The sequence below is a fragment of the Rousettus aegyptiacus genome, unplaced genomic scaffold, assembly GCF_014176215.1.
Source record: "Rousettus aegyptiacus isolate mRouAeg1 unplaced genomic scaffold, mRouAeg1.p scaffold_m13_p_14, whole genome shotgun sequence".
Taxonomy (NCBI): Eukaryota; Metazoa; Chordata; class Mammalia; order Chiroptera; family Pteropodidae; genus Rousettus; species Rousettus aegyptiacus.
Window position 1 is genome coordinate 61,055,539 of NW_023416289.1, and position 14,282 is coordinate 61,069,820.

Genomic DNA, 14,282 nt, shown 5'->3' on the forward strand with positions numbered 1-14,282 from the left:
TTCATACAAATTTTAGAATTATTTGTTCTGTGAAGAATGCCATTAGTATTTTGATAGGGATGGCACAGATTTAGTAGATTGCCTTGGGCAGTGTGGACATTTTAACGATGTTGATTCTTCCTACCCACGAGCGCAGTATACGCTTCCATTTATTTGTATCTTCTTCAGTTTCTTCCTTCAGTGTCTTAGTTTTCTGAGTCTTTTACCTCCTTGGCTAACTTCATTCTTAGGTTTTTTATTCTCTTCGATGCAATTGTAAGTGGGATTGTTAATTTCTCTTTCTGATAGTTCATCACTGGTGTATAAAAATGCAATGACTCCTGAATATTAATTTTGTATCCTGCTACTTTACTGAATTCATTTATTAGTTTTAACTGTGTTTTGGTGGAATCTTGAAGCCAGTAGCCAAGATATGGAAGCAAATTAAGTGCCCACCACTTGGATAAAGTTATGGTACATACATACAATGGATATTACTCAGTCATTAAAAAAAACTAAAATCCTACCATTTGCAACGACATGGATGGACCTAGAGGGTATGAAATGAGTTAGAGAACAATAAATACCATACGAATTCACTTACATGCGGAATCTAAGGAACAAGTAAATGAAAACAGACTCACAGGTACGGAGGACAATCTGGTGACTGCCAAAGAGGACGGGAACTCAGGGGCTGGGAGGCAAAGGTGAAGGGACGAAGAAGCACCAATCAGTCGTTACAAAGTAGTCCTGGGGACGCAGGGCGCAGCACGGGGACTACGGTCAGGAGTATCGTGACGGCCGCGTGGCGCGCCCGGGGGTGCTAGTCGGGGTCACGTCGTAAACTCTAAACGCCTCGCAGTGCGCTGCACACCCGAAACTATTGAAATACCGCTTATGACAGTGAGGAGAGCTGCCCAAGGAGGTTTATAGTACATGCTTTTTGCCCCATTAATGTAAGTGGTAAATCTTAAAAAGTCATTTCCTGCTGCATTATTTATTCTGTCCTAATTTTACGTGTGTCAGCTTCGCCATGTCCCAAACGAGGCCATCTCCATGCCGAGCAGCGGTTCTGCAAAAGCCTCCGAGGCGACACACTGCCGGCTGCAAAAAACTAAAGCTGGGGGTTGAGTCCGCTCGGCACAGAGGCAGCTCCCCGGGGGGCGCTGCTGTGCAGGTGCCACTGTCAGGCTGCGTCACGTCACCGGGTCGGCGGGAGGAGGACTTTTCTGAGGATTAGGATAGGTCATTTCCAGCTGTCAGTCACAGGTTCCGCTGAGTTTCATGATACAGGAAGAAGACTTTCAAAATTGACTCAGCGGGGCGACTCCATTAGTTACTTGCCAGCGCCCAATGCAGACATCTTTCTGCTCACGCACCGACCTGCACTGTCACAACAGCTTCATGAGGCAGACTTGACTAGTTGCACGTTAAAGAGATGTCTGGCGTTGCATTGATTTTCGATTATTGTTAATCGTGAAACACATATTGAGTAAAAACTTAAAAACTCATGGGATGCATCCAAAGCTGTCTCTATCTAGGGGAAGCTTCATAGCACTAAAAGTGCCTCTCAAGGGAGAAAGATTGCAAACCAATGACTTTACAGTTGACCTCTGAACAACACAGGTTTAAACCGCATGGGTCTACATGTGTGGATTTTTTTTTTCAATGTATTGTAAAAATTTTTGGAGATTTTTGGCAATCTGGAATAAATTTGCAGATCAACTACATAGCCTAGAAAGTTTAAAAAAAAAAAAAGAAAAAGTTAGGTATGTCACGAATGCATAAAACAAGTAGATCCTAGTTCAGCAATATCAAAACTTTTGCACACAGACCGTACGTGGTGGCTTTTACAGTAGAAATAAAGAAATGCAGAAATGCAGTATTAACCCTCAGCTACATAAAATTAAACTATAGTATGTCCTCGTATAATCATACCAGTGTAATAATTTTGGAGCCACCGCTGTTGCTTTCCTGGTGAGCTCAGTGTCCCCACTGAAAATGTCATGTGAGGCTAATCGCCTCTGAGTAGTTCATCTCTCCAGGAAACTGTGTCACAGTAAAAAGTGACCTCTTGTGGTTCTTGCATATCTTTCCTTGTCTAGTGCAATGCCGACATCCGTGAATAGCAGCGTGGGACCCGCGTGCAATGCCCCTAGGAATGCCGGCAGCGTCTCCGAGAAGACGGTCAGGACGTGACGAGAAAAGGCTGCGTCGCTTGACGGGCGCTGAGGGCCGCAGCTGTGGGCGTCCTCCACGTCCAGGTAAATGGACGCAGCATGAGAACCCCAGGAGGAGGGACGAGGAGAGAGGCGAAGCAGGAAGAAGGCCTGGGCTCGCTGGGAGAGACCCGTCGTGTCGCGTGGAGAAGGCAGGTGTGTGGGCACAGGACCGCTACACGGAGGCCGCCGCGGTGGCCGGGCCAGAGGAAGGGAAGCCATCACATGGCAGCTGAAAGCAGGAGGAAGGAGACGGACGTGATCCCGGGGAGGTTCGTTAGGAAAGCGTCAGGGTGACAGAAGGAGTTCTGCAGAGCAGGCGGCGGCGGCGACGTTCCAGACGCCACCGAGCAAGTCGGGGAGGAAGGAGGATGTCGGCCTGAGCACGAAGCAGACGCAGGCGAGAGTCTGCAGAGAGGGCGGCCCAGAGGCCCCGGGAGGGAGGGGAGCGCAGCGGGACTCGGAGAAGCGTGGCCGGCCCGGCCCCCCACGACGCCGCCGGCCCCGGCCAGCATGGAGGCCTGGACCAGGACGCTGTTTCCAGATGGTTCCATCACCGCTTTGTCCTTGGTCGGAAGGGCCAGGAAGAGAGGGGCGGCCTGCCTTTGGAAGTTCATTTGATGTTGGGTGGTGTCCCCGGCCACCAGGGGCCCGTGAGTTCAACAGCAAAGGCATCAGAGCGGTCTCCTCGTCCCGAAACGTGTCCAGTTGAGCCTCGCTCGGGGGTTCGTAAGGATGTTAAAGGCTGGTCACACAGGTCTCTGTGGAGAGGACTGTCACCACCGAGGGAGAGAAGCTGACGAGGAATTGGAGCCGGAGGGGTGACATCACCAAAGATGCCACCACTGCTGTAGGAAAAGCTGCGAGAGCCACCACGCCTGGTCTGTCCCCGCTGGAGACGATCGTGGGCAGATGCTGCTGTGACCCCACGGCTTACAGCAGCCGCCGAGGACTCATGGGAGAGCGGATGTGGCAGAGAAGGGGAGTGGACAGTGTCCAGAGTGGACCGGGGGAACTGGAGAGCGGAGGACAGGACAGCAGAGGGACGAGAGGATGAGGACAGCAAGGCAGAGGGACAAGGGGACAGCGAGGCAGAGGGACGAGGGGACAGAGAGGCAGAGGGACGAGGGGACAGAGAGGCAGAGGGACGGGACAGAGAGGCAGAGGGACCAGGACAGCAAGGCAGAGGGACAAGGGGACAGAGAGGCAGAGGGACAAGGGGACGAGGACAGCGAGGAGAGGGACGGGGACAGTGAGGCAGAGGGACCAGGACAGCAAGGCAGAGGGACCAGGGGACAGAGAGGCAGAAGGACAAGGGGACGAGGACAGCGAGGAGAGGGACGAGGGGACGAGGACGGCACAGCACAGGGACGAAGGCTTGATGGAGTGTTTGCCACCCGGGCCTGGTGCCGAGCAGGCGGAGCTGGGGACAGAGGACGCTGGAGAGCCCGGCGGAGGGGCCGGTCATCGAGGACTGACTCGGACTCCTTTACGACGCGGCCCTTGTGTGACTCGGCACTGAAGCCACAGCTCACGTGGAGGGAGGAGCGAACCAGACAGAAACGTCCTCGGAGAAACGAGGGAGCAGGAGGCGGCCGTGACGCCGTCCCAGGGAGTGTGCCCGCCTGGCCTGCCACCGGACAGACAGTGCGACCAGCCCCAGCGAGAAGGCGTGAAGGACGCACGTCACGACGCCCGCGTCCGCCTGGCGACCCTGCCACGCCGTCGCCGCGCCCGTCCGACGTGTGCGCGTCTTCACGTGGAGACCCAGCAGCTCCGGCAGGACAGAGTCAGCTTGTGTCATCGTCATCGTCGTCCTCTTCAGGGAGAGCGCATGCAGAGCTGCGAGGGACGTGGCCGGCTCGGCGGGTGGAGGCCTGAGGTGAGTGCTGCCCATCGTGGTGACAGGCGGTGGCTGCAGAGCCCTGCTTCCAAAGTGCACTGTCCCAGCACCGTGTCATAAACGCGTGGCGCCGTCTGCCGCAGAGTCTAACGACTCGCCCGCGGGTGCGCGGGCCACCTGGCTGCAGGCTCCGCGGCCACCAGTGCGCGCAGACAGGACGCATTCCTGGCTCACGCCGCCTTTTCGTTGCGGACGCCTAGTGTTGGTTCTACTCGTGGCACATCCGACAGCTCTGATTACACACTGGCCGGGGACGCCGCCGACTCACGGCGTCGGGAGATGCAGCAGATGCTGTAAAGGCGGCTGCCTCGCGACGCCGTCAGCACGGCACGCGATACATGCGAGGACACGTGTTGCAGACCGTGCAACGTGTCGGTGGGGCTTCTGGGCAGCAGCAGGCGACCAGCAGTTCGGTTTTCGGGGAGCCAAAAGTAATACGCAGACTCTTGACTGTGCGGGGGGGCTGCGCCCCATCCCTCATGTTGTTCAAAGGTCAACTGTATTTTCACCTTAAGAGACTTAGGAGCAAGTTAAAGCTACAGTTAAAAATGAAACAATAAAGAGCAAAATTAATAAAAGTATGAGTGAAGATAGATATAAAAAGAAAAATGAATAAAGTTGAAGACAGATCGATGAATAGTATTGGTAAAACTCTAGCCAGAGTTTTACCAATACTATTTGAAAAAATCCAATTTGTGTCTTGGATTTTTTCTTAAGGGAAGAAAAAATCCAAGACACAAATACCCACACCTAGAAATGTGAGAGGCAGCATCACTCGAGATTCTGTAGTAGGACAATAGCAATAGGGGAATTTATAAACATTTTTGTGCATAAATCCCCATATTTATGCCTATCAATTTGACAAAATGGAAAAATTTCTTGATAAACACAAACTGCCAAAATTCAGTCAAGTAGTAGATTGTCTGCATAACTTTTTTAATGAAATGGATTTATGATTAAAATCCTTTCCACAAAGATACTCCAGGGCTGTAGAGCTTCACATTAAGTAAAAAATACCCATTCTACACAATTGTCTAGAAAATTGAAAAAGGAATGCTTTTCAACTTATTCTAAGTGAATAGCGTTACTCCAATGGGAAGAAAAGAAAATTTTGATGAACACTGTAAAACATCCCTTATGAGCATAAGTGGAAAAAAATGATCAAACTCTGAGCGAACGAGCCCGGACCACACACACAGGGTTGCGGGCCAGGTGGGTTCGATCCCGGGGCTGCAGGTTGAGTTAACGTTTTAAATCGAGTTTTCGATTCCAGCTGACAGACCAGGTTGTGTCACTTTTGGGTGACGAGACGTTTACGACGTAGGGAGTGACCCCGATACGCCCCGTGCACGTCTGGCACCCGTTGTCTCGGTGTCACCGGCTGTGTCCGTGTGCGGCGCTCCGCACCCCCATGGCGACTCTGTAGATGCCAGTGTGTGCTTCCTGGTCCCGGCCTCCCCTCGCCGTCGCCACTGACAGCCACCCACTGGCCAGTGACGTCATACATCCGTTCCGTTTCTGACTCCACACCCGAGGGACCGCGTGGGGTTTGCCTGACGTGCTGTCTCACGACGCCCTGGGGATCTTTGCATCTTCACATGCCTTTGAGTTCCTCTCCTACATCCCACATCCCAGCATGACGGACTTCCCCAGCGTTTCTTGTAAGGCAGGTCTGATGATGATAAACTCCTCACCTTTCATTTATTTGGGATTGTCTTAATTTCTCCACTTTTCAGGGACAGTTTTGGTACAAACAATTCTTGTTGACAAGTTTTTTTGTTGTTGTTGTTGTTGTTTTCCCTTCCTTTCAGCCTTCTGGCCACAAGATTTTGGTTAAAAGAATTAAGCTATCTTACTGGACATCCTGTGTCTATGAGTTACTTCTCTCTTGCTGATTTCAAAATTCTGTCTTTGCCTTTTGATTATGTGTCTGTTTGAATCTGTCCTATTTATAGTTTGTTGGGATTCTTGGATTTAAAGATTCATGTTTTTCAACCAAATTGAGTAGATTTTAGCCATTATCTGTTCAAATGACCTCTCCCTTCTCCACCTGGGAACCCCACAGTACATATATTGGTTGACTTGCCGATGGCTTACACATCTTCCTAACTCTTCAGACTTTATCATTTCAATTATCCTGTCTTCAAGACTGCTAATTCTTTCTTCTCTCAGTTCAAGTCTGCTCTTAAACACCTCTAGTAAAGATTTCAATTCAGTGATTGTATTTTTCAGTCCCAGAATTTCCGTTTGGTCCCTCTTTATAAATTCTTTGTTGATGTTCTCCCTTTGTTCATACATAATTTTCCTGATTTAGTGTTTTTGGTTTTTTTGTTTGTTTGTTTTGTTCTGTGTTTTAACTATTTGAGCAGTATAAGACAGTTCCTTTAAAGTCTTTCTTTAGAAAGTCTAATGTCTGTGCTTCTAAGAGAGTTTCTGCCATTTTACTTTCTTTTCTGAATTGACTATGTCTTCCCGTCTCTTTTAACGTGTTGTGAATTTGGTTTTTTTGGCTGAAAATAAGCATTTGCGAAAACAGCCAGCTCCGTGCCATATCGACCCTTCAGCGGTTAGCTGGGCATCAAAGCGTCGGGTCTTCCCGATGCCTCTGTGTGGCTTCCTCCAGGCTCCTGTCTACATACACACGTCCTTTTGAATGTCATCATCTCCCAGTCTCGCGTGGGGGTTTAGATGGTTTATCCTGTGACTTTCACCACCCATCCGCGGCTGCTGCTCTTCCGCATATGAGCCTTGTGTTAGGTGTGACAGAGACCAGCCCTTCAGGCAGCCCCCAGGGAGGTTACATTTCAAAGTCTCTTCTCGTTTCCTCTCATTCTTGAAGAAAAGAATTAGCAACTGAGCTTCTGCCTCCAGACCAAGACCACACCATGCCAGGGAGACGGAGGGGGGCGTCCGGAGTTAAAAAGCCATGAAATGCGGACCTCAAGGAATGTGCTATTTCCTTTTGTCTTTATAAATTTTATTATTTTTCAACTATAGTTGACATACACCATTGTACTGGTTTCAGTGTACCACAGCAATTAGACGTTTATATGACTTACGAAGTGGTCACCCTGTAAAGCCCGCACCCGTCTGCCATCAGTTACGACAGTGTCACCAGGCACCTTCCCTGTGCCCTCCCGCACACCCTCAGGGGTGTTTTCATGCTACCAATGTGCACTTCTTAATCCCGACCCCCTCCCATCTGCCAGCCATCAAGATGCTCTTTACGAGCTTGTTCTGATGTGTTCATTAATTTTGTTCTTTAGATAACACTTGGCATTTGTCTTTCTCTGTCTGACTTACTCCACTCGGCACCATACCTGCTAGCCAGGTCCATCCATGTTGGTGCCGGTGGCAAGATTTCGTTTCTTTTTTATGGCCGAGCGATGCTCCGTGGTGCGCATGCGCCCCCTCCTCTGTGTCCATCATCCATGGATGGGCACCCAGGCGGCCTCCACGTCTTGGCTGCTGTAAATACTGCTGCAGTGGACACATGGGGTCACGTGTCCCTTCGAAGCGGTGTTTGGGTTTCTTTGGATAAACACTCACAGTGGGATCACTGGCCCTACCTTGTCTCTTGTTACAGCCTTTGTTTTAAAGTCTATTTTGTCTGGTATAAGTATTGCTACCCCAGGTTTTTATTTTTTTCGTTTCCATTTTCATGAAATTTCTTTTTCCATCCCTTTACTTTCAGCCTGTGTGTCTTTCGATCTGCGGCGAGCCTCTTGGAGGCAACCCGTGTGAGGGTCTGGTCTTATCCCACAGCCAGCCAGCCACTCGATGTCTTCTGATTCGAGCATTTAACCCATTTACATTTAAAGTAATTGTTGATAGATATGTAGTAATTGCTATTTTATTGATGATATTTTTTCTTTTATTTCCTTCTTAAAGAAGTCCCTTTAACATTTCCTATAATTTACTGGCTCGGTGGTGATGAACTTTAGCTTTGTATTGTCTGGGAGGCTCTTCATCTGTCTGTCTAAATGACGGCCTTGCTGGGTAGAGTTGTCTTGGACACTGGCCCTTGCTTTACAAAACGTTGATTATCTCCTGCCAGTCCCTTCTGGCGGCCAAGTTCCTGTTGGAGATCAGCTGACCGTCTGATGGCAGCTTCCTGGTAGGTATCTAACTGCTTTTTTCTTGCTGCTTTTAACATTCTCTCCTTGTCTTTAACCTCTGGTAATTAGAATGTGTCTTGGCATGGGCCTCTGTGGATTCATCTTCTTTGGGGCTCTCTGTGCTTCCTGGGCTTGTGTGTCTATTTCCTTTGTCAGGTTAGGGGAGTTTTCTGTCATTATTTCTTCATATGGGTGTTCAGTTCCTTGCTCTCTTGCTTCCTCTGGGACCCCTGTGAGGCGGACGCTGGCACTCCAGATGTCATTCCAGGGCCCCTTAAACTGTCCTCAGCTTTTAGATTCTCTTTTTCGTTGCTGTTCTAACTGGGTGTTTTCTGCTCCCTTGTCTTCCAAATCACTAAGTCCTCTGCTTCATCTAACCTGTTCACTTCCGACTGGCCCATGTTTTAGGTTTTCTATCTCCATTGTTACGTTTCCTGTCCCTTCGCGTTCTCGTTGAGATCACCGAGCATTTTCATAGCCAGTGTTCTGAACTCGGCATCTAGTAGATTGCTTATTTCCATTTTAATTCTTTTTTTCTGGAGCTTTGTTTTCTTTGCAGTTGGGAAGCATTTCTTTCTCTCCCCGTTCTGGCTGCCTCCCCATGTTTGTTTCTATGTATGAGGTGGGGCTGCTATGTTTTCTGACCTTGGTGGAGTGGCCTTATGTGGGAGGTGTCCTGTGAGGCCCAGTGGCAGAGTCTCCCTGGTCACCTGAGCCGGGTGCTTCACATTTGTCCCTTGTGTGGGCTTCGCGTGCCCTCCTGCTGTAGTGGAGCCTTGATGGCTCTTGGCACGTCAGCAGGAGGGACTGACCCTCGGGCTGATGGTCGTGAGGACTGACCCCTGAGCAGAGTCACTGAAGCAGGGCTCTGGTGCCTGGCTAGTCCGCCTTTTGGGGGTGTCGTTTGTGGGGGTGGTTGGATGGGGCTCTGGTGTGGTCCGAAGCTGGCCACTGAATGTTTTGGTTCTGGGATTTTTTTGGAAGGGCCAAGGTCAGCCATTGCCCGTGCCCTGCCTGGAGTCACGTGGTCTCAGCTACAGAGTGATCTGCAGGTGGTGCCACTTGTGCTGGGCTTGGAGGCACCTAGGAGAGGCCAAGCCGTGAACCGAGGCTTCTGCTGCTAGTGCCGAGCTGGGGGCTGCTCAGCAAGAGGTGCGGGGCCCGCGGGGGCAGGTGCTGCTTGTCTGGGGTTTGCAGGCCTTTCAGGAAAGTCTGCAGATCAGCTGTTTGCGTGAAAAAGCCACTGGAGGCGACTTGGGGGCCTGTGTGCTGGGAGTGGCGGGGTCTCAGGGAACCGAATGGGTAAGGCAAGCGGCGCCCACCAGGCTGATGGACACTCAACATGGCGTCTGCACGCCTGGAGGGGAAAGAGGACCTCACAGAGGGACAGTAGCCCATCCCCCAGCCCTCGCCCGGATGCAGACCACTGTCCCTCCCCACGGGTCCCCGACACCTGCCGAGCCGCATCCCCAGCGCCGCAGCTCAGAGCGAGTCGTCAGTGGTGAGTCGGTGCTGGCCCTTACGAGGACGCCCGGGGCTCCTGCTGCCCTGTCGCTCGGCCACCATCCCCCCTGGCTTTCATAGCCAGAGGTGTGGGGCTTCTGTCCCCAGCTCCAGAACCTGGGCTGGGGAGCCCAGTGTGGGGCCGGGACCCCTCACTCCTCCGGGGGGGCCGCTGCCTTTAACCGCGACACCTGGGTGTGGGACCAGCCCGTTCCGCGTCTGTCTCTCCTGCCAGTCTCAGGTGGCCTCCTCTGTGTGTCCCCAGTTGTAGGACTGTTCAGTAGACCTCAGGTCTCAGTGACGGCTCTGCGGTTTCGCTGCGATGCTGAGGTGGTTGTGGGGGAGGCGGCACTGCGGTCACCTACTCCACCGTGTTGACTGGCAGGCGAACATGGCCTTTCCCTGGCTGGGCATTTGCATGGTTGCTGAAGACCGGTCTCTTCCCCACAGCTTCTACAGGGTCGTTTTAGATGATGGTTTCTAGTTCCCTCTTGGGAGAACAAGTTTAGAATTCCTAGCCTGCCGTTTCAGTGAGGTCACCATTCTGTATTCACTTTGAAAAAATTATTTAAGGACCCAGAGGAGGACCTCGTGCACCACAGGACTCCATGTATTCTGCTGTTATGTGCGTCTCAGAAATGTCACCGAGGCCACGGTGGCTCAGGCGCTGCCCAGGTCTTCATAGCCTTGCTGATTTCCTAGCTCTAACGCCATTTCATAGCATTAAATCTTACTGACAGGCGTGCCGTTCTATCCTCGGCGTAAGCCACAGGTCAGGCCCGCAGCTGAGGGAGCTGTCGGAGCTGGGACTGACTTGGGGGTAGGGGTGGGGGTGCAGAGCAGCGAGTCTGAGGCAGCGAGAAGGTTGGTGGCTGACGGGGGGCTCGGGGCTCCTTCAGGAACAGTGCTTGCGTGGTGAGAGCTGGGGGTCTGTTGGTCTTGAGGTGCGCGGAGGATGAGGCAGGGGACAGGAGGAAGGAGCGCACAGGAAGTGGTCAGACGGAGAGTGCAGATCCTGAAAGGTGGGGGTTTTAAAAGAAACAGCCCTAAGACGTCGCGACCTTCGTTCCAGGGGCCACACTCAGACTCCTCGTAGAGCAGATGCAGCTGCTGATTTGAAGGCGCTTATGCAAACAGGACGTGGCTTGGGGGGTAACAGCCACAGTCAGGAATTTAGGCCAGCGGTCCCCAACCTTTTCGGACCAGGGACCGGGGCTCCCATGAGCGTCTGACACGACGATGCCGGTGCTGGGGAGCGGCCGCAGGTAGACGAGGCTTGGCTCACCTGGTGTGTGGCCCGGTTCCTAACAGGCCACGGCCCGGTACTGGTCTGCGGCCCGGAGGGTGGCCCTTGCTGTAGGGCTTCTGCAGGCTGCCACCAGTGCCATCCAGGGGGCTCTGGGGCCCACGCTGCTGTCACCCCGTGTTGAGGTCTCACGTCCAGGTGGGGCCCCCGTTCCTGAGCATCCAGGGATGGACTGGCATCACGTGCTGTGTCCTCGGCAAGGGCACCCACCCTCACGTCTCCCCCCGCCTCATCCCCACACCCCGCCTGTGCACGTCAGTCCACATGTCACCGCTGGCGAAGGGCCTGGCCACAACCGGCTGACCCGCTCCAGCCTCGAGCGGTTCACGTAGTCTGGTCATGCGAGGCAGCTTTCTCCCCAGCTGCACGCACTTGTTAGACTCTGAACCTCACAGGCCTGTCCGTGACCTGTCACAAACCTCCTCATCACCCCGCCGGGAGCCAGACAGATGACGAGGGACTCTGAGCACCTGCACGCCCGGACGGTAACCGCGCGGGGTGCGCAGCCCTTCCCCTGCCCCGAGGAAGGAGGACACTTCGGGTGCAAGCTGGGCCTGCCGTAGACAGGATGCGCAGAAGCCCCCGGCCACCAGTGTGAGCCCCCTGGATTCCTAAGAGACCTGGGAGCCTGGGCTGGAGCCCCGTGGCCGGTGTCCACGCGTCGCCAGGCCCCTCACAATTCTGTGGACAGAACACTGGCTGCACAGTCCCCAGGGGGCAGCGGAATGCCCAGACCTGGGCGGGCAGCTCACGGAGAAGCCCCCGTCAGAGCCAGTGGGCGCTTGTCAGGGAAGCCGCCCCCTGCTCCGTGTGTGCAGACAAGTCCTGCTCAGGCCTGTCCTGCTGGGATGACAAGAACTTGCTGGAAAGGAAGGCGTTGTGGAGAGGGCTGCCAGGAAGTGGCACGAAGCTCAGGTCAGGGAGCAGGCGGCTTTTTGCAGATGATGCCTGGTTGCTAGGCAGCAAGGACCTGGTCGGCCACTCCTCCCAGCACGTGTTACCCAACTGCCCGGCGCCTTGGGGGGGGGGGGGGGCGGGGCACGGGGCCATCAGGCTCAGCCCTCAGCCGAGTCTGCTGAGGGCGGCGCCCAGGGCCATCTTCAAGGCAGACGAAGCCAGAGGGCGTGGCAGCCACGGTGACAGGTCTCCCGCCCGAGGAGAGGGCAGCTCTGGCTTTACCTTGGAGTCTCTGGACGGTCCGGAGCAGGGCTTGGAGAAGGCTTCCTGCGGCCCGAGGGGGAGGAGGCCACGGGGGCCACTGGCAGAGCTGTGCAGCCACCTCCGCGACCCAAATGCCAGCACGAAACCGAAAGGAAAGTTCCTCCAATACAGGGTCAGTAGGGACAGCGCGGGGCACCCCAGGAAGTCCAGACCTCTGTGCCCGACCCCAGCCCTCGGGAGCAGAAGAGCCAGGTCTGGCGGCCGGTGGCCCAGCTGCCCGGGGACGGCACGGGGTGCAGGCCCGTCTCCCTTCCCCCGTCAACCATAGGGCGCCAACCCCCGCCCTCCGCCTGGTCTGCACACACAATGGTGGACACGGAGACACGCCACCTGCCGAGCAGTGTGGCCCGACGGACAGACGCCGGGAAGCGTCGGCAGGGTTCGCTGTAAGTAAAGAGGGCAGAGACAGGAGTGTGGGGAAGGCCGAGTTTATTTCTCCAGCACTGGGCGGGCAGGTGCCCGGGGCCGCGAGCAGCATCCCTGTGCCCCGCACCCGTAGCCCTGGCTCCAGGCCCCGAGTTCCCTCCTGTCAGGTGAGGGCCGGACAGGACGCGCGGTCCAGTGGCCTTCACTCCTGAGCTTCCACAGCAGTCACCTCCACGTGTTCTGTGACAAGGGACGCTGACTGGCCGCGCTGGGCAGAGTGAAGCGTCACCGCCTCCTGGGCCTCACGGGCCGGTCCCGGGGGCCTCAGGCACGCGGTGGGGACTTCGCGTTGACAAGTTATGTTTCAGAACCAGCAGGACGGGCAGGAGTGCTCCAGGGAGCGGCGAGGGTGTCTGGGCCGTGAAGAGGCCCCGGGCCAAGAGGACAAGGTGGCAGAGGAACGAGGGGACAGCAGGGGACATGAACCATACAGGTGACACGAGGGATTTCGATGAGGCCAAAAGGGGGGCTTTAAGGCGGGTAGAGGCGCCAGGCGCAGTGTCCTCAAGGCGGCTTGAGACGCAGGGGACAGTGAACCCCGCAAGCCCCAGGCCAGAGCTGGGGACCCGGGTGCAGTCCTGCAGTGGCAGGCCCACTTGAGTGGGACGGCAGCGTCCCCTGCGCTCGGCGGCAAAAGCCAGGGTGCTGGGCTTGAAAGAGAGTCCAGGGGGACCAGGGACTCTGCACAGGGACCCACCCTGTAACCAGCGCTGCAGAGGAGGGGGACATGGCCCTTCAGGGCGGTGACAGGTTAAAACAAGTGCCGAGCATGACGGGAGACCGAGCCGTGGAGCGGGCGCTGGGGGGGTGCTCTGGGGGGCTCCTGAGGAAAAGCTCTCACGGGAGCCGAGCCCAGGGGTCCCCCTGCCACACGGGCACCTGCGCCAGTGGGGGGGCGTCCAGGCTCGTCCTCTCGGACGTGGTCTCCCGCACGGGAACGTGCCCAGAACAAAGCCAGGGCGCTCGTGCCTGGCCCGTCACATGGTCCTGCAGCCCTGGGGACAGCACTCGGGGTCAGGGACCGGCTCGTGCTGACACCAGCAGCCAGGCGTGTGTTCGTGCTGTTTGAAATTCTCTGTAGACGTTTACATTTTATGTGGGAAGCCAATTGTTCTGTTATGTTCACTGTGTTCCCCACAGCTTCCTGGAAACTCTGGGCCGACTGCAGACACCCCAAACCTGTAAGTACGGGGGCCCCCGGCACGCAGCAGCAGGAGGATGGCGGCGACCGGGCGGGGTGGCCAGTGATGCTTCCTCGTGGCGTCTTTGGGTCCACTTCAGCCTGCGTGATGTCTGCGCGACGTGGTGAGGTCCGTCCGACAACCAGACTCAGTCACCCTTTGGAACGTCACAGCGACGTGGGACTCGTGACGACCGCAGCCTCCGATGCCGCGGCGACGCCGGAAGGCAGAGCACAGGACTCGCCACGCGCCGGGCACCGCCCCCTTACCACATGGCAAGCAGCGTCTTCTCTTTCCGCTAAGCTGTGAGAGCGTCCCTGTTCTATTTAGCACTCCGGTACGTAACCGTGACAACGATCCCACCAGGTCCGGCGACGTCGGGCACAGGCGCGGCCGGCCGTGAAAGGACGTCACCACGCCTCCCCT

The 14,282-nt window shown here is 55.1% G+C and overlaps 1 protein-coding gene across 1 annotated transcript in view; it reads right to left on the reverse strand.

Annotated features, from left to right (window-relative positions):
- Positions 1-12,661: 12,661 nt before the first annotated feature.
- The window catches only part of UBE3A (ubiquitin protein ligase E3A), a 59,140-nt gene continuing 57,519 nt past the window's right edge, over positions 12,662-14,282 (reverse strand). The window contains exon 15 of the mRNA XM_036232071.1: positions 12,662-14,280. The gene's annotated coding sequence lies outside the window, so the exon portion shown is untranslated. The remainder of the gene's footprint in view (positions 14,281-14,282) is intronic.